Source organism: Lissotriton vulgaris, chromosome 6 (genome assembly GCF_964263255.1).
Source record: "Lissotriton vulgaris chromosome 6, aLisVul1.2, whole genome shotgun sequence".
Lineage (NCBI taxonomy): Eukaryota > Metazoa > Chordata > Amphibia > Caudata > Salamandridae > Lissotriton > Lissotriton vulgaris.
The window spans coordinates 1,057,603,108-1,057,626,259 of record NC_141694.1 but is presented as its reverse complement, the minus strand read 5'-3'; the positions used below and the strand labels follow the sequence as shown (position 1 = coordinate 1,057,626,259).

The window sequence follows — 23,152 nt, the reverse complement described above, 5'->3', positions numbered from 1 at the left end:
TTTCCCTCCGCAGCGGGTCAGTCACGGCAGCAGGCAGACTCGGTGTCTTCTCCGGCGATCTTCAGCTGATGTGCACGCCCACCACGCTGTTTCGCGCCCGTTGATCCTCAGCTTGTCCTCTCCTTCTTTCTGACTCAGTTGAGTTTGCCGGCTACGTTTTGCATATACTCTTTCCTTGCAATAGATCTACTCCTTCTATTTTGGCAGTTGTCTTTATATCAATCTCGTCTTTTTGTTGCTTTTCTTTTTTAGCAGTCTCGTTTTAGCTCACCCTTCACCTTTTGCACCGTGTCTTTCCCTTCATCTCGTTTCTCCTACGTTGATCTTTCCGGCGTTCATGCTTTATACTAACCCCCTCGCCCCGCCCGCATCCAGACAACAGAACCCCCTCCTGTGCGCCGTCGCACGGCCACGCGCATTCCATGTCTTGCACCCGCTGCACAGGGATCTTTAGCACCGCCTGCGCGCTCCTGTGGGGCGGGCGTATGCGCTGCACTGTGGTCTTTGACGGGAGCTCAAGCAGTCGCTCCCGTGAAGATCACTGTGCTGCAACATGCGCAGTGTTTGTGTGCATGGGGAAGCCGATCCTGATGGGGAGCCGAAATTTTGCATAAGACTGGTTCTGCTCCGCCCCTGTGTCACGCAGCGCCGCAGGCGGCAGGGGCGCACCTGGGCCGCCCTGTTCTCACCGAGGCTGCCTGTTGTCCCTTTGTCTGGCTTATCTTAACGTCACTGAGACGTGGAGCCGGGAGTCCTGCGGGCTGCATTGAATGCTGCAGGTTGAGTTCCCTGCGCCGAAGCTATACGTTGCTCTCTGTAATCACTGACGGGCGAAGAGGTTGGTTTAGGTTTATTGTTTGTCTGCTTTATTTTTATGTTTTAATTATCACCTGATATCCTAGGTGTAGTCTTGACTTGTTGCAGTTTTTTTGCATGTCACTGGTAGGAAGATAAAAATAGAGACAGACAACAATTAAAAGGACACAAAAATATAGACATAACTATATGCAAATGATAAACATATTCTACTTAAACATCAATTTTTATACAAAATCAGATTTTGTTTTCATTTTCTAACATAGAGGCACAACGTTGTTATTCCTGCATGTGACTGAAAAAACTCCATCTGGCCTGGCAACAGCTCAGGGAACGAGGGAAGCACCGCTCTAGTAAAAGGGAAGCAAACACAAAGAAATCGTAATTGCTTCCTGTCAACTGAGAAAGTACGCACACCAGTAAAGTAATCATTTCCAAGATGGTTTGTAAATGAGTGTTTATGGTCCGAATTCATCAGAGCTGTGTAAGATAGCTAGGAAGAAATTGACTTCTAGCCTCTGCATGCTCGCCTCAAAAACGACCATTTTGAAACCAACATAGAGATGGCCAAATTCTTTCGGAAAATTCGCTTACAATTTTTCTTCTCCAAACAGGACCAGGCTGACAAAGAACCAGAGGACATCAATACAGGCCTAAAGAAGAAATCTACATTCAACCCTCCATCTCACACAGTGCCAGTGCAAGTTCTCGCTTTCGAACAAGCGATAGAGAAAGATATTGAATCTCTCATTTCAACAGACAAGGACGATTTCTGCAATTTTCCCAAAGGAGAACAAGAAGCACTTAGGTCTCTTACAGCTAATACTGACCTTACAATTAAACCTGCGGACAAGGGGGGTGCGATTGTCCTTATGGACACTGAAGTCTATCGCTCTGAATGTTTACGACAGCTGAACGACAGACGAGCATATTGCCCCCTTGATCATGATCCCACCGCTAACATGCGTAACACAATTCACGAAATGGTAGAGGAAGCCTTGTCAGAAGGTTGGGTCACTCGTCAGGAGGCCGCTTTCTTATGTACAGAACACCCGGTGATGCCTTACTTTTATTGTCTCCCGAAGGTGCACAAACAACAAAGGCCCCCACCAGGACGCCCCATCATTTCTGGATTTGGATCCATTTTGGAACCGCTTTCCACCTTCGTTGACCACTTCCTGCGCCCAATGGTGCAGGAAATGCCAACGTACCTGAAAGACACTACGGATGTTTTACGCCTTCTCCCTGACATGGAGTTTGATGCACAGAGTGACTACCTCGTTTCTTTTGACGTGGAGTCACTCTATACGTCTATACCTCAAGACGAAACACTAGAGGTTATCTCTTCTCTACTGATGGCCTGTGACCTAGACAGCATCACGCCAGTTAGCTTTATCATGGCATGTGCCACCTTAGCCTTGAAACAGAACTTCTTCAAGTTCGAAGATACGATATACCTTCAACCATTTGGTACCAGCATGGGGAGCATTTTTGCTCCCAGCTTGGCTAACCTCTACGTGCATCACTTCGAACAAGAACATGTCCTCATCAATGATAACCCCTACCTCGCCTCCATTAAAATGTGGAAAAGGTATATCGACAATATACTGGTAATATGGCGAGGGACTTTTGAGGACCCATTGAAGTTTCAGGTCTGGCTGAACAATAGGAATGACTTTCTCCGTTTCACTGTCGAAGCCAACAAGACCAGAATTGCCTTTTTAGAGCTCATGATCTTCACTACTACAGAGGGACTCCAGTCAGAACTCTACAGGAAGCCCATGGCAAGAAATTCCTTGCTCTGTTTCGATAGTCATCACCCTAAATCCCTCAGGGAGAACCTACCATATGGGCAATTTTTGAGGGTACAGAGAAATTGTTCAACCACAGAAGGATACAAGGAACACTCAGCTGCCTTACAAAACCAGCTCCACTGCAGGAAATACCCTCCCAGACTGGTGCGCAAATCACTAAAACGTGCCAAGAACAACAACCGACAGGCCTTACTAGAACCATCTGTTCCTAAAGTTTCTTCTGAAAGACTTACCTGTATCAGCACGTTTGGAACCCTGTCAAACAAAATCTAAAAGATAGTGAAGAAGCACTGGCCTATTTTGAACTCAGGACAAAAAAACTTTGGAAGCGCCCCTATTTTCCTTCAAAAGAGGCCCAAATCTGAGGGACCGTATTGTTCACACGAGACCGCGAAATAAGTTACCAAGGGCCCTTGGCACTATTTGGGACCTTTCGCCTGTAGTAGGGCATCATCCCTGTGGGTCATGCCAGGCTTGCCCACAAACAAAAAAGTCCACAGAAATTGACATAGGAACCAATAGACCATGGCAACAAACCAAATTCACCAACTGCAACAGTGAGAAATTAATCTATCTTATAACCTGTCCTTGTGGACTGAAATATGTAGGGATGACTACTCGTAAAATAAAAATCAGAATTTCCGAACACAAAAGTACCATCAGATGTAAAAGGCAGGCTACCAAACTTACCAATCATTTTCTGGACAAACATGCCCCCACTGCATTCATCTGGACTGTTCTTGAACAGCCATACATTCCTCCTCATATTACGGATTACTCTAAATTCCTACTCCACAGAGAACAGAAATGGGTGTTTAAGTTGGGGACAAACAAGGGAGGATTAAATGACGAGATACCTTGGTCCACCCTATGATAGATTACACTGGCTTTGGTCATCCTTCCTTTATAACTGTGACACACTAGCTCCCTAATGCGGTTTTATTGCAAACGCGAACAAAGAGACAGATGAGATCCCCCTCTCCTCTCTCCTCGCCCCCCTCTAAATGTGGCCTGGCCTGAGGCTCTACATACAACCTCTCTGCTAGCATTCCTCCATAATCTTTATAATAAAACTGTACAAGTTCCTGTAAGATTGCTTTGGATTGCACTAGAGGAACTTTCACACTTGCTGAGCCGACACAAGATGCGTATTCAGTGGCAACTGCAGTTTTGGGATTTTTCACGCATATATAGCGGAATAGTTGTTTTAGTGCTGACATCTGTTTTGATTCGTATTTGGACAACAGCTTCCACTCAGCGTTAATATAATTTAATATATGCGCTAAATATCACTTTATTGTAGATCAACAAAAGTATTTTCTCTTTCTTACTTTAGAGTGATGGCCTCCGACTTATCAGGAGCAAAGCCGCCACACCAGATAAGACTTCCGCATTTCATGTAAACAAATAGGCGGCCTTAAAAGTCACATGATTCTTTCGGTCCAATCAGAATACCGCATTTAAATGCGTCTCGCCCTCCGTTCGGATACCTCCCCAACCGGCTCAGAAGCCGGCAGAGAAGTACCGACGGAGAGGTGAGTTGACTCTACTCTTTTCTTTCCCGCGTTTGGCTTGCCATGCATGGACACTAAGAAATTGCTTGCAGTGAGTGATAGCAACATTACTACGCTACGCGCCTAAGCTATAACACATGCTGGGCGGCGCTACGGTGGGTGTCCAGGCAATAGCTCGCACACCGATAGCGCTTTACATAATACACATTTGAGAGATGTCTCATCTTAGGAATGATTCGAGATACAAGATTTCACCACGTGTGAGTGTGAGTTCCGATTGAGTACTTTTTCATGCAATAACTAGCATCTCTCCTTTTCGACACTCCTCGCCATTTTACCATCTTTGAGGCGACTGTGTACTCTTTCATGCTATAACTAGCATCTCTCCCTTCCGACACTCCTCGCCATTTTTACCAGCTTTGAGGCGAGCATGCAGAGGCTAGAAGTCAATTTTTTCCTAGCTATCTTACACAGCTCTGATGAATTAGGACCATAAACACTCATTTACAAACCATCTTGGAAACTATTACTTTACTGGTGTGCGTACTTTCTCAGTTGACAGGAAGCAATTACGATGTCTTTGTGTTTGCTTCCCTTTTACTAGAGCGGTGCTTCCCTCGTTCCCTGAGCCGTTGCCAGGCGAGGCGAGGCCTCACACTCCGATGACAAGGGTAAGATGGAGTTTTTTCAGTCACATGCAGGAATAACAACGTTGTGCCTCCATGTTAGAAAATGAAAACAAAATCTGATTTTGTATAAACATTGATGTTTAAGTAGAATATGTTTATCATTTGCATATCGTTATGTCTATATTTTTGTGTCCTTTTAACTGTTGTCTGTCTGTATTTTTATCTTCCTACCAGTGACATGCAAAACAAGCATTTACAATGTAATGGTCTCTGCATCATTAAAGGTAGAGCTTTTGGCATTGCTCATGACATTTCTTTATTTTTTTTTAAATCATCAATAAATGGCATTGTCATTTACATTGCCAATAGCTTAATCGTTAAATAAATGGCATTAAAAGCCAGGTCTGAAGGGCCTTTCTGAACGGGAGCAGTTCCAATGAGTTTCAGGTGGATGGGTAAGGTGTTCCGCAATTTGGCCGTTGTGTAAGAAAAAAAGTCCTACCTCCCCACCTGGAAAGCCTAAATATAGGAGTCTCCACCAAACTGGCTTTGCAGAGGGAAGGTTTCTTTGCGGCATACACCAACTAAACATGTGCATAAGATTAAGTGGAGCAGAGTCGTGTGGGGCCGTGGAGGCGATGCAGAGGGTCCTGGAAACATTTTGTTTCTTCATGGGTAGCCAGTGAAGAGGCATACGAGCGTGTTTAACAGACTGTAGTTTGGGTGCCCCCGTCAATAAACAAACTGCTATATTCCGAAGAAATTGCAATTTCCTAAGCAAATCTTTCTGTATGTTGACCCGGAGAGCATCACAGTAGTCAAATCTTGAAAGGACAAGGGTGGAGACAACTGTCTTTTGGAGATCCGAGGTATTAAAGGGAGTATTACCCTTAAGATTTTTAATGTGTGAAAAGTAGAGGAAGTAATGGCATTAATCTGAGGTTTAAAAGATAAGGTAGTATCATAAATTACGCCCAGATTTGTTGCTGTTGAGAGAATAGTTAATATGCCCCTAAATCTCTGCACATTTTGCGATAGCCTGTTTTTTTTATTAATACTGTGTGCAATAGAATTTAAAAATAATGACTGTCACATGCACAATGCTTTCAGTCACTAGCTGGGACCTCAAGGCACTTTAAATGGTCACCACTATTCTACGAGTGCCCCAATCGGGATTCAGTTGGGCGACTACCTAGTGACACACTTTATTTTTTATTTAAGGTATGTGCGCTGCATCTTATCTGTATTTACCTCAAGGTGAAGGGGAACAAAATAGTTGCATTACACTTTGGTTTTAGTTTTTTTAGCCACGTCAACAACATTGTTTTCAGGATCAGAGTTCACGTAGTTGTTTCTATGCATCTCAACCTCTGGATGGTTGAGGAAAAACCCTGCACGAGGTTGGCACTGGAGCCCATCAGCAGCGCAGCCCAGCACACACCAGCTAAAGTACTGTGCGTGTCCTGAAGCTGCAGCAGCCCTAGCTGACACATCATGGGTGGTGGCATGGGGTGGGGACGGCGACTGCCAGGATCGAGGAATTACAGAAACAGTAAAGTTCCGAGGCTTGCTCACCCAACCAAAAAGACGGGAAGTCTCTCTAATCGTCTGCATGATAGGGCCATTCAAGAGGGTAGTATTGTAAAGATGTGGCGAATAGGACAGGTGGCAGCAGCCAAGATGTGCCTAAGAGCACACAGGGTGGAAGCACAGAGGAGCCTCTGGAGCAGTGAACTGGACAAGGCGATGGTAGAGCTGGGCGAGCCCATAAAAGCTCGAGCCAGATGCCAGGCTCTGCCCATGGTACTCTTGGAGACTCGAGCCCAAACGAGCCGAGCTTACACGTGACGTCTGTCTGCCACCCACACTAATCGCAGGCGCCAAGAATTAAAGACAAGGCCATTCGTGTAAGCAGGCAGAGGGAATCAACCGCCTGTGTAGTGGCGGGATCCCTCAAAGTAAAACCAGAACATTTCGGATCAAGCTCGCTTCTCTGCATAACCAAATTGTGGGAATCTAGGAGACGGGTTAGTTCTCGCAGCTTCCTCTTAACTGAGACATATGGGAGAAGCTTCAGCTTTCAAGAATAGGTGTTCTGTGCCAAAGCCTCTGGCACTGAATATAAACTATGAGGCTGCAGCATGTACAAGAATCTAGCAGGGATCGACAAATGTACTCGACCGCTCGCAAATGCGAGTATATTTCTTCAAGGGCGAGCCAGTTTTCAGGCCTACTTGACCGGCCTGGCGAGTGATATCTGCTGCTTCAGTGCAAGGTGCCAATTTGTGGGTCGAGTTCAATTGAGGTTAGGTCGAGTAGAAAAGTGTTCTTACTCGACCTGCAGGTCAAGTAAGATTTTTTAGATTTGTCTAGCCCTGTCTAGTCACATAAAGGATGCAGGACAACGGATAACCTGGCGCTGAATAACAGGTGTTTATTGTTACCTATTCATTGTATCGACCTCAGAAGGATGAAGGGCTGAGTGAACCCGCCGGGATTCGAAAACCCTGACCATGGGATCGAACACAGGGGTGCATTAGTCCACTGAGACACCAGACCCACATCTCAGTTCACTATTGGCATTTCTGGGGAAGGCAGTATGATTTTTGTCAACTATTACTTTGTAATGAATACCTACAATGCAGCGAGGGATTATCGTGATGTGATAACGCTATTAGTGCTTATTTTGTAGGAAGATGGAGCGCAGCCCAAAACACTGCTCAGAAGCCCGTGGCCAGCTGATTAAATGTCCACCCGCCTAAAAGTAAAGATGCGTATTCGGTGCCTCTTTACTCCACTATCATCACTCCCTGCCCCTTTAACTCACTCTTCCCAGTGCCTAATGTCTCCCTTTTGATGTATTTCCGCATATATCTTCCCCCACCGTACTCCTTTTGTACGTTTTCCTCCCCTCTTGCTCCATGTGAAAGTAAAGCGATGTGGTAGAGCTCACAGGGCGGGAGTAAAGAACCACTGAAGATGCGATGAGGGTGAATACTTCTTCGGAGTAGGAGCCTCTGCCCACGGGCCGGCAGAGGAGACGCAGCAGAGGAATTAAAGTCACAACATATTAGGAGAGTGTGCCTTATACTTAAATACACAAATACGACATTTTGGAAAGTAAAAATGCAAATAGTACGAAAGAAAGATATATACTGGAGAAACTACTAACACGTGGTGCAGACAGCTTGAGACCTCGGGGAAGGCAACTCTGCAAGTTCGGAAGTGTGGTATCCCAAGTGCTCTCATTAAGCGCCATGGAACAACTTAGGCACAACTAGGCGCTATCAACTCCTTACCCATATGCACCATACTCGCACAGAATATTACCTGGCTCCAGCACGCACGTCACCGAGCAGCCCGACGAGGAGTAGGAGCAATTCCTGGCTTTGGCGTCCCGCTCAGGCGCCTCGAAGTCCAGGTTGGTGCACCAGCTGCGCTCCACGGTCGGCGGGAGCAGCGGCTCGGTCTCCATTGCGGCTGGGGACCGACTCAGCCAAGCAGTACCGTACCTCGAACCCCCTGGAATCCTCCTCTACAGGATCGCAGGACTGTCAATTATTTATTTAAAAATACAGTGCGTCTATATCTTCACACTGGAAAAGTACGCGGAGAAAAATAATAATAAAAACCAGGAAGAGCGCGGAGGAGACGCTGGCGCCGTGAGCGTGCGCGCGACCTAATCCGCGCGTGGCCAGGTCTTGTCGCTCCCTCTCCCATTGAGAATGCTGGGCGCGTGCCCAGCTCTTGTCTCGTTTGCCGGCTGAAACGATTGCAATAGTTCTCTGCCGAGAACGCGCTTCGCGCGTCTCTAGGCCGAGACCTAATAAAGGAATATTTGGCCACTCGATAAAAATAACTGTTCACACAAATGCCTTACTATTCCTTTCACACCACGAAAAGCGTTAAGTTCTAAGGACATTTGTGGTACATATATGAATAGTGTGAGAGCAAAGGCAGAGCTGGAGATGGGAGTTTTCAGTGATCACTACGTAATAGTTGTGCATGCTACACTTTTATTGTACATTGTCTTACTTGTGTTCGATAAGAAACGTGGCAATGTTGTTGATACCAAAAATGTAATAACTACTTTGGACCTAATTTACAATGGTAACCTTAGAATTTAGGTCAACGTTTACATTTGTGGATTGAGTCCTAGTCTACATTCGATCTACAACTGCATAGTGGCTTCATAAATATTACTTTTCGCATTCAAATGATACTCAGGAGTCCGGGTTACTACAGAAAGTACAGTTCAGCAGTGTCGGCCCTGGGTAAGAACATTTTTTGGGGCCGCTTTTCAAAACAACTCTGAATGTTATTACTGGTTTTCTTTTATTTCGAGCCCTATTGTGCCAAACAATATTGAATCATATGCCAAAGGTTGAGATAAAGAAGCAGAACGAACTAAGCTAGAGAAAGATTTCACTTTCACATGGGCCCCTTGGGGGGTGGGGACCTGGACAATTGCCAACTCTCCCCTTGCCTTAAACAACGTGCATGCGGTACAGGAAATCTGATGCTGAACAGTTTGTTTCCTTGTTCTGCTCATGGAGAAATTAAATGGTATGGGTGTATAGTGTAACGAAAAAAATCACTGCAAAGGTGGTGTGACAACCACGATCCTGAGGACTGTTTGGCAGTGGTCCTGGCGGTGGTTGGTGAAGCAACTGAAGCACCGTAAAGGAAAGAGTTCAACACTGGCCAATCAACTTGTGGTCTGTGTTGTGGCGTAATGAACAAATTAAGGCAGACCGACACTGTACTGATCTACCCCAAATATCACAAGTGACATGGCATGAGTACTGTACTCATACAAATAAAAAGTATGTAGGTATGCAAATTATATTTCAATAACATGAACCTAGCCAAAAGGCAGCGATAGTAAATAAACCCAAGGGCCAATGAAATCAGTCTTCTGGGTGAGGTCTCATTTCTGGGTTACTTCTCTGAGCCAGGCTGTGTGTGAGAGATTCACATTACGTAAAACGTGTATGGCCAAGACTGCTCAAACTGTAGCGCCTACACCAAAATCCAGCTAAGCAGGGTTCACAGGGTGCAACATGTAGGGCAGCGACCAGACTAATGGGACTGGTGGTGCCCGTCTGCCATCAATATGAATGCACCTGTCCTCTTGCTGCCAACCACTGCGCCACATAACATGATGACTTTGTGGTTATCACACGTGGCATGGAAGCATTTCCCACAGAGGCTCCAAGCAACGATAACACACTTTGAACCAACCATCCACCCACGCTGGGTACCGTGCTACACGTGTCGTAAGTGCTTAAGTGTTCCACAAAGAAGTACTAAGCACTATATTAAAATAATACAATACAATGCAAGATACAACACACAGTATAACTCAATAAAGGAGGCTACAACAGCCTCTACTGATAAGTTGAGAGAAACCACCTTTGAGGGCCAGTGCTTTCCCAAATACCTGCCTTCTGAAAAGCTGGGTCTTTTCCCCCACTCTAAAATGTATTACTTGTGCAAATATATCTTACAACAGTGGCTCCCAACCTGTGGTCTGGGGACCTCTGGGGATGTTCAAATCCTTCTCAGGCGGTCCGCGACTACTTAGAAAAGTATATAGCATTAACAGATTATAAAAGTGTGTATAAATAAATAAGCTACATGTACAATTGAATTTTTTTTTATGTACTGTAACTGAGAAGGAATTTGAAATTGAAGACTAACAATTAAATGAGTATCCTCAGATTGATTTGTGAGGGCATCAAACAGAATAGAGATGATGAGTGACCTCAATTCAATTTAGAAAAGCTCCAACCTTCACATTAAAATTTTGATTTTCTTTCATTTATATGGGCTACCGAATTAAATAAAATGTGTCATAATTTGGGTGAATGTTTTTTGCTGTATTTTTTTGTATTGCTTTGCGGTTCAAATCGTCGACAATGCTTAGACTGGAGCAATCGGCTAGCAGTCATGACAAAGTGGCGGGTGGTGGGGGAGTTCCCAGATTTCAATAATGATACAGGGAGGGGGGATTAATTAATTGGGCGTCCGCAGGAATAAAAGGTTAAGAACCACTGTCTTTACAGTAGTTATGTACTATGGTAGGATCATTTTACAGTCTAAAATGTATCACCAGCATCGCTTTTAACATGCTTCGACAAACACCTGCAGCAGCTTGGACCAAAACTTCACACAGGGAATTCCCCTGAGCAAGGGTGACCTTCACCTCGTACTCGAGGGACACCAATCCACCCCACAAGCATTAGTGCTCCTTTTCCCAACTAAATCAACGTCACCTGCTTGGCAAGGGAAGCTTTTTCCTGAGACTTTCACCTGGTAACCAAAAATACACAAAACAAAACTTCTGGAAGGAAAAAATATACTAGTGTCTAAATTGCCCCATATAGAACTGGGGCTGGGGAGGATTGTATGACCTTACAACGAATTCCGTTGCAACGCATGCCTTTACCACGCATGCGTTACAACGGAATTCGTTTTCCACGCATAACCTTTACCTCGAATACTTGCGTGGTGACGTCATACGTCGTTAAGAGGAAGCAGAAGTTTTTTTTCCGATTTCTCTTAAACGACCTCTGCTATCAAACCGCTACGGACCTTACCTGACAGCAGCAACTTGCTTTTTGGCCCTTCAGGCAACAGGGCTGCCACCAGCAAAAACTCGCCGGACCCGCTTCACGGGGCCCGCAGCGCGGATCGCCGCGGGAGTTGAAGCTGACCAGGAGGAGGGGCTTGTGCGAGTGAACCGGCAGGGCTGCGAGCTGCGAGCAGGGACTCCGTGGACCAGGAGTCCCTGCGTGGGCCTGATCACCGCCAGCTGGCCTGCTCTCCCTGCCGGCCCCGCCCCCCCCCCCGCCCACGGAATCAAAACAGAGGTTTGGACTCTGCTTCAGCGGGACACCTCTGCTATCAAACCGCTACGGACCTTACCTGACAGCAGCAACTTGCTTTTTGGCCCTTCAGGCAACAGGGCTGCCACCAGCAAAAACTCACCGGACCCGCTTCACGGGGCCCGCAGCGCAGATCGCCGCGGGAGTTGAAGCTGACCAGGAGGAGGGGCTTGTGCGAGTGAACCGGCAGGGCTGCGAGCTGCGAGCAGGGACTCCGTGGACCAGGAGTCCCTGCGTGGGCCTGATCACCGCCAGCTGGCCTGCTCTCCCTGCCGGCCCCGCCCCCCCCGCCTACCTCATCACCAGGGACTTATTACACATCGTGCAACCGCTTCGCGGGAGCGCGCGGGGGGAGCGCCCGGGGCTAAGCCCGGGTAAAGGGCGGGCCCTCTACGGCCCTCAGCGGCCAGAAGAGGCCGGGCCACATCTCTGTCCTGTGGAACAACGTGAGACAAAGGTGAGGATTCTAAGACTGTCTATCTTGCTCACAACTGGACACTATCCTATTGCCCGGTCATAAACATGAGGAAGGGTTTGAAAACCGGCAGAGTGCCTGTCCTTCGCTCCAAAACGAGACAAAAGGAATCCGTGCCGCAACCGGTCCCTACCCTCACAGCAATCGACAACATGCTACAACAAACTATTGGGGCAGTATCTTCTGCTATCGCTAGTACCGAAAGGAGGTTATCTTTGCCGCCAACAATATTTCTGGCTGACACCCAAGTGGCGGCTGTCGATTCTGATCCTGTAGGTCTCCCACATGATGTTACTGACGACCTAGATATTAGCCTTGGAGTCACCGCCTCTTTTGCTGATCTTCCATGTGGTCAGCCTTTAATTGAATCTCAGGGAAACTCTCAAAACATGTCATCTGACCCAGTTCCCCTGAGGATAGATGGAATGCAATTTAGTGTATCGCCAGAACTAGGGAATATAGGTCCTTCTAAGAACGAACCCAAGACAAAGAAAAAGCCTAAAAATAACACCAGGAACCATAACTTAGTGTCACCTGCCCCAAATTCTGCATCAGGCATACCATGTTGGGTTGAAAATATGGTAGCAGATTTAAAATCGGACCGGGAAGCAACGATAACGGCTCACATCAAGCCCTTAATGTCCAAAATTGACAGATTAACATCATTAATCAACACAAAATGGACTAATAAGGCAAGTGGAAATGTGCCCTTACAGATGCACGGGAAAACAAAAGAAGCGCCTCTGGGAAATACCACTAGTAGCAAATCTTCAAAAGATCTTACCACAAAGGCCAAAACCGTACCAGACAACTCAGGAGCAGCATCACAACAATTGTCCCAAAAGGGGGAAAAAGCCACTGCACCTCCTCCAACTCCTAGTGTCACTGGCCCTACCCCGGAGTCACAAATAACCTCTGGACCCAAAAAAGTGTTCAATCAACCTGTAAAGGGCTCTAAAAGTCTGGACACCAATTTGACATCAACTACCTCCCCAAACAAGACCCAAGAACCAAAAACAAGGCCGGCTCGTTTTAAGTCAATTAACTTGCCGCCGGAAGTCTCACCCTTTGTGGTTGTACTGACGGGTGTACCACCACTGAAGGAGGGTAGAAGACAAACCTTTGTCGAATTGAAAAACAAGTGTGCTCAGTGGCTTCAGCTGCATAAACCACTACCCATTCATATGTGTGGTGAAATACTTGCAGTTAGAAGAGGAGAGTGGGTGGGCAGAAATATTAAGACTATAGCAGGAGATGTTGTAACTGTTAACTTCAGGGATACAGGGGTAGTGAATTATATATGTAATGTACCTAGTAGTGGACCAGCTACCCAAATCCATCCACTTCCTCTGTCCTATTTTCTACCCATGCCACCAAGACAACATCCCCCTAGATTCAGTCTTCCAATTAATAGAGGGTATACACATGCTCCACAACATACTATTCATCAGTGGCACCAACCATGGCTAGGACCACCTCCTCCATTTGACCCCTTTGTATCTCAGTTTGCCCACTGGAATAGATTCTGTGCCCTTGATGAGGTGGACTGACTTACCCTTGATGAAACTTCCTCCTTACATCTGGACATCAATAGGGGTGAGGAGGAGGGTTCTCAAGTTACATCATATCCGATATGCCCTAATCTTCCAACTATGATGGCTATTAGCCAGATTCAGGTAACATCCTCTGCTCTAGAGAGGGAATGTGTAGAACTTCAAAGTCATAGTAACATTACTGGCACTACAGGAGAAACCACCAAGGAGAAAATAAAAATCCTTAGTTGGAACCTCGCAGGGATCCATAGGAAATTGGGTTTGCCCGAGTGGAGTGTTTTGGTTGAAGCACATAAGATCTGCATGTTCCAGGAGACCTGGAGCACTGAACCACTCCACCGGGTTGGGTTCGTAACCTACTTTGTCCCAGCTGAGAAACCCAGGCATGGGAAGGGGCGCCCCTCGGGGGGTCTCATTATCTGGGTAAGCATTTCCCTTAACTGCCGAATAACATCAAAGCAGATAAATAACCCAGATATTCTAGGTATCTTACTGTCCAACCCCTGTAGAGGTCTGTCTCTAGCTCTGTATAACGTCTACGCTAGAGGCACAAAAAATGGGTGCACCTCATCTGTAATATCTGATCTTGAGGTGCAACTCAGGGACCATAAGGAAGCTGATCATGCCCTAGTAGCAGGCGATTTTAATTGCACCTACGAGCCACTTCCCTTGGACGGTATCCCTGACCTGGGTGAAGAAGATAGTAGATGGGGTATTCCCTCACTCTCCATCCCTCCGATTAAGCGTTGGACTCGTAGCACAGTGCAGTTAAATGCACTGACTTTAGAGTTTGGGCTAAGAGCCACTAATGGCCGCACATCTTCCGACCGGATGGGTGCTCCTACGTTCAACAGAGTTGGTCATACCTCGAGGATTGACTATATTCTGTTGGACTTAAAACTTTGGAGTCTGGTCGAGGATATGGTAGTTACACCAACTGTGGAGAGCGACCATAATTCGCTCTCCCTAATTATCTCGAACCCCTGGTCAATTGGCGCATTCTTAGCACCATCCAAATGCATACACAAGATTACTGTCTCCTCTTGTGGTAGACGCTTAAAGTGGAATAAAGTTGCCAGTAATGCTGATAAACTTTCTAGTATAGACGAGGTTCTTATGGCCTCACAAACAGAGCTCGACAATATCAACTTAGCCATGTTAGCGGATAAGGTAACACCCATTTTTGAAGCAGCTGTCAAGGATATAGGTGAAGCTTTCTGGGTAAAGGGCTCCGTAGGGAGGAATATGTCCCAGCATAAAACTAAGGGGATGCATGACTGGTACACCACAGCATGTAGGAAAGCTAAGACCCGCCTAATCAAGGCCATTAAAGGCAAATCCCAACCCCAGATACAGACAGCCAGGAAAGAGCATAAGAAGACACTGGTACAAGCAAAAAAGGAGTGGGAAGAGGCCTATTGGTCTACCCTTAAAGAAGCTAGCTCCAAGAAAGATTCAAAATGCTTTTGGGACACCATAAGAGCTAGAAATAGGCCAGATAGTGACTTGATTACATGTAATATTTCAAGTCAGGCGTAGGTTAATCATTTCTCAAAGCTCTACACCCGCCAAGATGATCATCTTATTCCCATTGCTTCCAGTGTTTCTGAAGGGGGGGGTCGTGGCTCCACTATCGTCCCCTCCAATTTGGGACATCCATCTTAAAGACTTCGACTTTACAATTAAAGAAGTGCAATATGCAATAGGCACTATCATCCCTCAAAAGGCTGCTGGCCCGGACGGTATCCCTGGCGACCTTTTGAGATCTGACATCCCGAAGTGGGGAAAATTGATCCACTCCCTACTTATCGCCATCTGTAGGGGCGCCCCTATCCCCTCTTCGTGGAAAGGGGCGGAGGTGGTCCCTATCTATAAAAAAGGCCCCAGAGAAGATCCATCAAACTATAGGCCCATTAGCCTGTTAGACATTAGTCAAAAAGTAGTTGGCAAGGTCTTACTGGTCAGAATACTCGACTGGGTAGAAGAAAACAAAATCCTTTCTGACTACCAGGCGGGCTTTAGAGTGGGCACTGGGACAATCGAACAAGCTTTTAGATTAATGATGGTGTATTGGAAAGTCGTGGTTATAGGCAAGGGCAGTCTTTATCTCGCGTTCATCGACTTAAAGACTGCCTTTGACCTTGTACCTAGGGAGACCCTTTGGAGTGTATTGGCTGATATGGGGCTGCCTCACTACTTACTATCACTACTCGTTAGGCTACACGAAAATAGCTTTGCCCAGATTAGGTGGGGCCCAGGGGGGGAAAAAACAAACAGTATTCCGGTTGAGAGAGGTGTCCGCCAGGGATGTGTGTTAGCTCCCACCCTCTTTTCTCTTTACATCAATGGGGTGGTTGAGCATCTCCGGGAACATCCTTCAGATGAACCATCCCTGGCTGGCGAACGTATACCTACCCTCCTCTTCGAGGATGATACGCTTTTAATATCAAAAACCCCAATAGGCCTCCAAAGGCTCCTAAATAACTTTCAATCCTTCTGCTCCAAACGAGGCCTGGTAATCAACACAAGCAAGAAAAAATATCTTGTGTTGAATCCTCCCAAAAAACCAGTCCGCCCTCCTACCCTGAACGCTGAACCTCTGGAGAGGGTAGAAGTCTTCGACTATCTAGGTATTCGCCTCTCACATAAAATGGAATGGACCCCACACTTGGACAAAATGCTGCTAACTCACAAGAGAATAACAGGAGCTCTTCTGAAAGAACAACGCTCCTGTACAATAAGATCAATAGCTGTAGTCCTTGAGATCTATTCGGCCAAAGGGGTTAGTTCCGCTCTCTATGGGGCAGAACTTTGGGGCTCATCCATCACTGACGATTTACCAAGATCAGAGAAGAAATTTTGCAGAGCGATTATGTCTCTCCCTCAGGGCACTACCACGGCCCCGCTAATGTTGGACCTAGGTTGTCGCCCAATTGATGACCTTGCTAGATTCCGCCCACTTTTGCTATGGGCACGACTGTGGCGTGTGGAGGAACTTGGCAAATATGCGCAAGGTCTAGCAGAAATTATGTCATCACCAAGGTGGCATAAAATCAAATGGTTGAGAGATATGAAGACATTGTTACTAAATCTGGGCTTAAACGAAGCGTGGGTAAATAGATCCTCACCCCCGAAGTCAATTCTTAAGAAACTTTATTGGGACTGGATTTTGCTAAAAAGGAACACTAGCACTACTATGGGCAGACTTACGTAGGACTTCTTGAAGTTTAAGGACCAACCAAAACGGGAAGTGTACCTTGATATCATCGAAAAACCGTTTGATAGGGCTTTGTACTTCAAATTTAGAGCAGGAACTCTTCCTTTGTACTCTTTTACTTCACGTTGGAAATCCTCTGCACAGACTACAGAGTTCTGCCCAGTATGCCTAAATAAACCAGAGACAGTGGCACATTTTATGTTTGAATGCGGAGAGTATGCCCTTCCCAGGAGGGTTTGGCTCAAAAACGTATGCCGGCAGCTGGGCACTAGGAGCCACATGGCCGCAATTCGGATTTTAATGTCTGACAGTCGTGCCATCTATGCTTGCGCCCTAGCCAAATTTTTATCATGGGCTTGGTCCATTCGAACTAAAAGGCTAAAATTAACTGTTTAATTCTCTTTTTAAACTGACTGCCAAATGAATTGTTTTTAAATCTGTAAAAAAAATTCTTAACCAATTTTTTTTATTGGGCTATACCTTTACTGTATGTCCATGATTGCTTGCTTTTAAACTTGATGTACTTGTGATTGATGTGCAGATTTTATGATAACTTTTTATCGAAATAAAGCCTTTTTGACTTGACTTGTATTATTTGTGTAATATATCTTACAACAGTGGCTCCCAACCTGTGGTCTGGGGACCTCTGGGGATGTTCAAATCCTTCTCAGGCGGTCCGCGACTACTTAGAAAAGTATATAACATTAACAGATTATAAAAGTGTGTATAAATAAATAAGCTACATGTACAATTGAATTTTTTTTTATGTACTGTAACTGAGAAGGAATTTGAAATTGAAGACTAACAATTAAATGAGTATCCTCAGATTGATTTGTGAGGGCATCAAACAGAATAGAGATGATGAGTGACCTCAATTCAATTTAGAAAAGCTCCAACCTTCACATTAAAATTTTGATTTTCTTTCATTTATATGTGCTACCGAATTAAATAAAATGTGTCATAATTTGGGTGAATGTTTTTTGCTGTATTTTTTTGTATTGCTTTGCGGTTCAAATCGTCGACAATGCTTAGACTGGAGCAATCGGCTAGCAGTCATGACAAAGTGGCGGGTGGTGGGGGAGTTCCCAGATTCCAATAATGATACAGGGAGGGGGGATTAATTAATTGGGCGTCCGCAGGAATAAAAGGTTAAGAACCACTGTCTTTACAGTAGTTATGTACTATGGTAGGATCATCTTACAGTCTAAAATGTATCACCAGCATCGCTTTTAACATGCTTCGACAAACACCTGCAGCAGCTTAGACCAAAACTTCACACAGGGAATTCCCCTGAGCAAGGGTGACATTCACCTCGTACTCGAGGGACACCAATCCACCCCACAAGCATTAGTGCTCCTTTTCCCAACTAAATCAACGTCACCTGCTTGGCAAGGGAAGCTTTTTCCTGAGACTTTCACCTGGTAACCAAAAATACACAAAACAAAACTTCTGGAAGGAAAAAATATACTAGTGTCTAAATTGCCCCATATAGAACTGGGGCTGGGGAGGATTGTATGACCTTACAACGAATTCCGTTGCAACGCATGCCTTTACCACGCATGCGTTACAACGGAATTCGTTTTCCACGCATAACCTTTACCTCGAATACTTGCGTGGTGACGTCATACGTCGTTAAGAGGAAGCGGAAGTTTTTTTTCCGATTTCTCTTAAACAACGCTGATTATCTGCATATCCCGACGTGACTTCTGGTGAGTTTTTATTTGGGGGGGGAAACCCCCCCAAACCCCCCTTTTTTAACTTTTTACCTTTACCACATATGCCTTTACTACAAACCTCGTAGTAAAGGTATGCGTGGTAAAGGCTTTCGTGGTAACCACGCATGCGTTGTACTGCATGCGTGGTTAAGGATTTCGTGGAAACGGCTTCGTTGTAGTGGCCGTTTCCCGCTGGGGAGGGGGTGCTGCTGAAGGTGCTGGTGTTCCCTTCTGTGCAATCTGAGTGCTGCTGTGAACCTCACTTTAACTCCCTGTGTACCATCTTTCCTCTTTCTTGGAAAATTAGGAGCGCCTAGAAGCGGCTTAAGGACTTATGCGCGTTATGAGAAATAAACCGATCATAGTATTCCGTTTCTCGTAAAGGCGACTAGAAGGAAAACGAACAATTCAAAGTTGCTGTGTTTTGTGTTGTCTCAGACAACACATACATTAGTGTGTGAACACACGGGAGTGCCTTACGGATGGACTCTGACAACAGTACTGAGTGAAGTTGCAACAACCTTTTTATAGGGAGTGCACATAATGTTGCCAGGCTGCATAACACACATTACCAAACACCTGGCACTGACAGCCGAACTGCCATCCGAAGCCATGTGCTCACGGTTTTCTAGATAAATTGATAGCTCTACTTTTTTTCTAGTAAAACAGGAATAGATCCTGTTTTCGAGTTGAAGGTCGGGTTACTATGCAATCGGAGGTGCACAGAGGCAGGTTTCAAAGAGAATAAACAAACGTAGCCAGCAGGTAATATTAACGATGTAAAATGACTGTGCAGAATAAACAGTGTATCCCAGACTTGAATATCTATTACATGCCATATCTCGGCTTTTAAACATATATCACCCCAGCACTCGAGCTTGGCTAACATCTGTCAATGTCGTCTGATGATCTCAGGTGCCTTTCTAAAAACTACAAGGTTGTTTTTATTATCTCTTCTCTGAAATACCCAACCCCCTTATGGTTCCTGGTGATATCTGACTCCAAATTCAATTTAAAAAGGGCATGTCCATCACTGCATCCTCGGATGTCATGCAGCCACAGAAAACAGGCGAAAAAGTCTGCTAAATAACGCACACATGCATCCAGAAAGACCAAGACTCTCATCTGACCATTAAATGCTTGATAACCCCCCAAAGAATATACCACTCAATGCATATTTCTAAACATGAATACATGAAGCACCTTTGTATCTTCTCAAATATCCCACCCATTCATCCATCCAACATCCCAGTTATCTGCCTCTCCGTCCATCCATCCATGCTAGGTGTTGTCTAACTACTGAGCACCCATCTACCCATCCACCCATCAACCCATCCACCCATCCATTCATCCATTCATCCACCCATGCAACTAGTTTATGTACTGTCTGCCTGTGTAGCTACTAAGCCACCCATTCATCCATCCGTCCCGCCACCCCACCAACCATCGCCCATCCGCCCACGCACATCGACCTAGCCAACTTGCTTATCCACCTATCCCAAATATCATGTCCCACCAATGAAATGTATAATGTACTGTACTTTTATGGATTGCAATATATCCGAAATAAAGTCAATTTGAATTGAATTGAATCATGTCCCACCAAATTATCAATTTATACCGCGGCATGCGCACACACGTGCACTTCCCTGTCCGTATCTGTGAATACTTTATGCATTAGCATATTTTGCACGGCTGCGGTCAGTTTTCTAGAAGACACAACATCAATTGCAAAAGAAGGGGTCTTCTACATGCCCACCTTATTGCTAGCCGTTTGCTGGTGTGCATATTCTGTACACCCATGCGTATACAAGCGGCGGGCAGCATCAGCACAACATACAATGCATCAGCTTTACACACAACTTACTATACAGCCTGCCCATTCAAGGAACAGGTAAACCCGGATGACGATAACACGCCACATCCTAGTCACACAAACCACTGTCCTGGAGATATTTACATGAGTCACTGCCCTGCCAAGGAGAAATGATATATTGTGCATAATTAAAACATAAAAATAAAGCAAACAAACAATAAACCTAAACCAACCTCTTCGCCCGTCAGTGATTACAGAGAGCAACGTTTAGCTTCGGCGCAGGGAACTCAACCTGCAGCATTCAATGCAGCCCGCAGGACTCCCGGCTCCACGTCTCAGTGACGTTAAGATGAGCCAGACAAAGGGACAACAGGCAGCCTCGGTGAGAACAGGGCGGCCCAGGTGCGCCCCTGCCCCCTGCGGCGCTGCGTGACACAGGGGCGGAGCAGAACCAGTCTTATGCAAAATTTCGGCTCCCCATCAGGATCGGCTTCCCCGTGCACACAAACACTGCGCATGTTGCAGCACAGTGATCTTCACGGGAGCGACTGCCTGAGCTCCCGTCAAAGACCACAGTGCAGCGCATACGCCCGCCCCACAGGAGCGCGCAGGCTACTGGGTGCCAAAGATCCCTGTGCAGCGGGTGCAGGACATGGAATGCGCGTGGCCGTGCGACGGCGCACAGGAGGGGGTTCTGTTGTCTGGATGCGGGCGGGGCGAGGGGGTTAGTATAAAGCATGAACGCCGGAAAGATCAACGTAGGAGAAACGAGATGAAGGGAAAGACACGGTGCAAAAGGTGAAGGGTGAGCTAAAACGAGACTGCTAAAAAAGAAAAGCAACAAAAAGACGAGATTGATATAAAGACAACTGCCAAAATAGAAGGAGTAGATCTATTGCAAGGAAAGAGTATATGCAAAACGTAGCCGGCAAACTCAACTGAGTCAGAAAGAAGGAGAGGACAAGCTGAGGATCAACGGGCGCGAAACAGCGTGGTGGGCGTGCACATCAGCTGAAGATCGCCGGAGAAGACACAGAGTCTGCCTGCTGCCGTGACTGACCCGCTGCGGAGGGAAAGAGCCCGGTGAGTGGGGGGAGAGTGGGGGGAGAGTAGGGGGAGAGTGGGGGGAGAGTGTGAGTGTGTGTGTGCGTGTGCGTGTGTATGTGTGCTGCCTTCGGCCGGCCTGCGTAAGCGGCTCGTGCACCGCTCTGTCTCCGTTGAGAGCGAACTCGGCGACAATAGGTCTCGATGCCGAGACCTAAAAACTGTAACAAGTCAAGACTACACCTAGGATATCAGGTGATCTTTCTCCTTGTCACAGCATGACAATCATGCAGTCACTATCTTTTTATATCACGAATTTGCTTGCAGTAGCGTAATGTATATCTAGGTCCTGATGAAGGCAATGGACACACTAGTCCTATTTAGTTGCTGAAACATGTCGACCACTTTTTCCATCTAGGTAGTTATTTGTTAAAACTACCTTTTGCTGCTCTTTTAATATTGGTGGAGCTAGCAGAACATAGAATAAAATTTCACATTTGCTCCCTCACCCAATTTTATTTTCACCATTATTCATTATTTTTTTCACATTATATTTTCACATGCACTGCAAATCAGTCACACATTTATCCACAAATTAGTACCATCAACATTAAGACCACACTGGTCACTACCAGGTTCTTTGGAGGTTATAAGATCTGGCCTTCCATACTTACCGGTAGTTTTTCAAGTGGGTGGACTAGAAGGAATCCCAAATGATGAAGGGCGGTTCCGTGTGGTGACTGATGGGGATCCTTGTAGATCACATTGAGATCAGGGTACCTCCCAGCTCTTCGCTTTTTTCTTTGTTTCTAAGTAGGATGCTACAGGCAGAATAGGTTTAATGTGTCACATATAGACTTTTACTTTTAGACCCATTGACACTTTTGTGATTTATACTTCAATTAAGGGAATGTGTCTTTGTCTGGTCTTTAAATTCCCTTGGGCCCCCTTCAAATTTTTGTTATTATTCTCTAATAGTCTACATATTTGGTCATAGGGTTTTTATAGTGTACATTAAAGTCACTGATCACCAAATACTCTTCATGTTTGAGTTAGAGGGGATAGTCAGGAGAGTTAGGAGAGTAGATTAGTGAGATTAAGGGGTTTTAGCCTGGAGCTTCATACAGTACTGTACATCCTGGCAATCTGCTCTCTTCATGTGAGAATTGTAATGCTAGCAATTCACATTTTGATGGAGTTCAATTGAACATATGAGGTTATCTTTAAATATAATGGCGGTGCCCCCTCTTGGGCAGCCCGTTCTGTCGCATTTCGAGATTTTATAACCTAATGGCATTGAGCTCATAATTTCGTACAGGATATGATAGTTAATTCAGGGTTCAATTACGAAAACCAGATCAGATTTTAAGTCATTAATCAATTCCCAAATTTCAATACAGTGTTTGGGAAAAGATCTAACATTGAAATTAAAGCAACGGAGTACTAGACCAGTATCCTTATTAGTAATGTAGACAGTATTCGAGGGCAGCGTCTTGTGGGGCCACCCTCTCCATTTCTAGTTCTTACAGGAGAAAGGACCCTCAAAGAAGCCTAGTTTCCCTGCCACCCAGTAGCCCAGTTGATGTTCCATGGATCTGCCTAGCGCCAATATTCCTATGAATACAATATTCTTACTGATTTTTCTGGGAGGCAACAGGTAGAGTCCCTG

The 23,152-nt window shown here is 45.7% G+C and overlaps 1 protein-coding gene across 4 annotated transcripts in view; it reads right to left on the bottom strand.

Annotated features, from left to right (window-relative positions):
* SPAST (spastin) overlaps positions 1–23,152 on the bottom strand; it is a 660,914-nt gene that overhangs the window by 550,122 nt on the left and 87,640 nt on the right. The gene's annotated exons all lie outside the window — the stretch shown is intronic.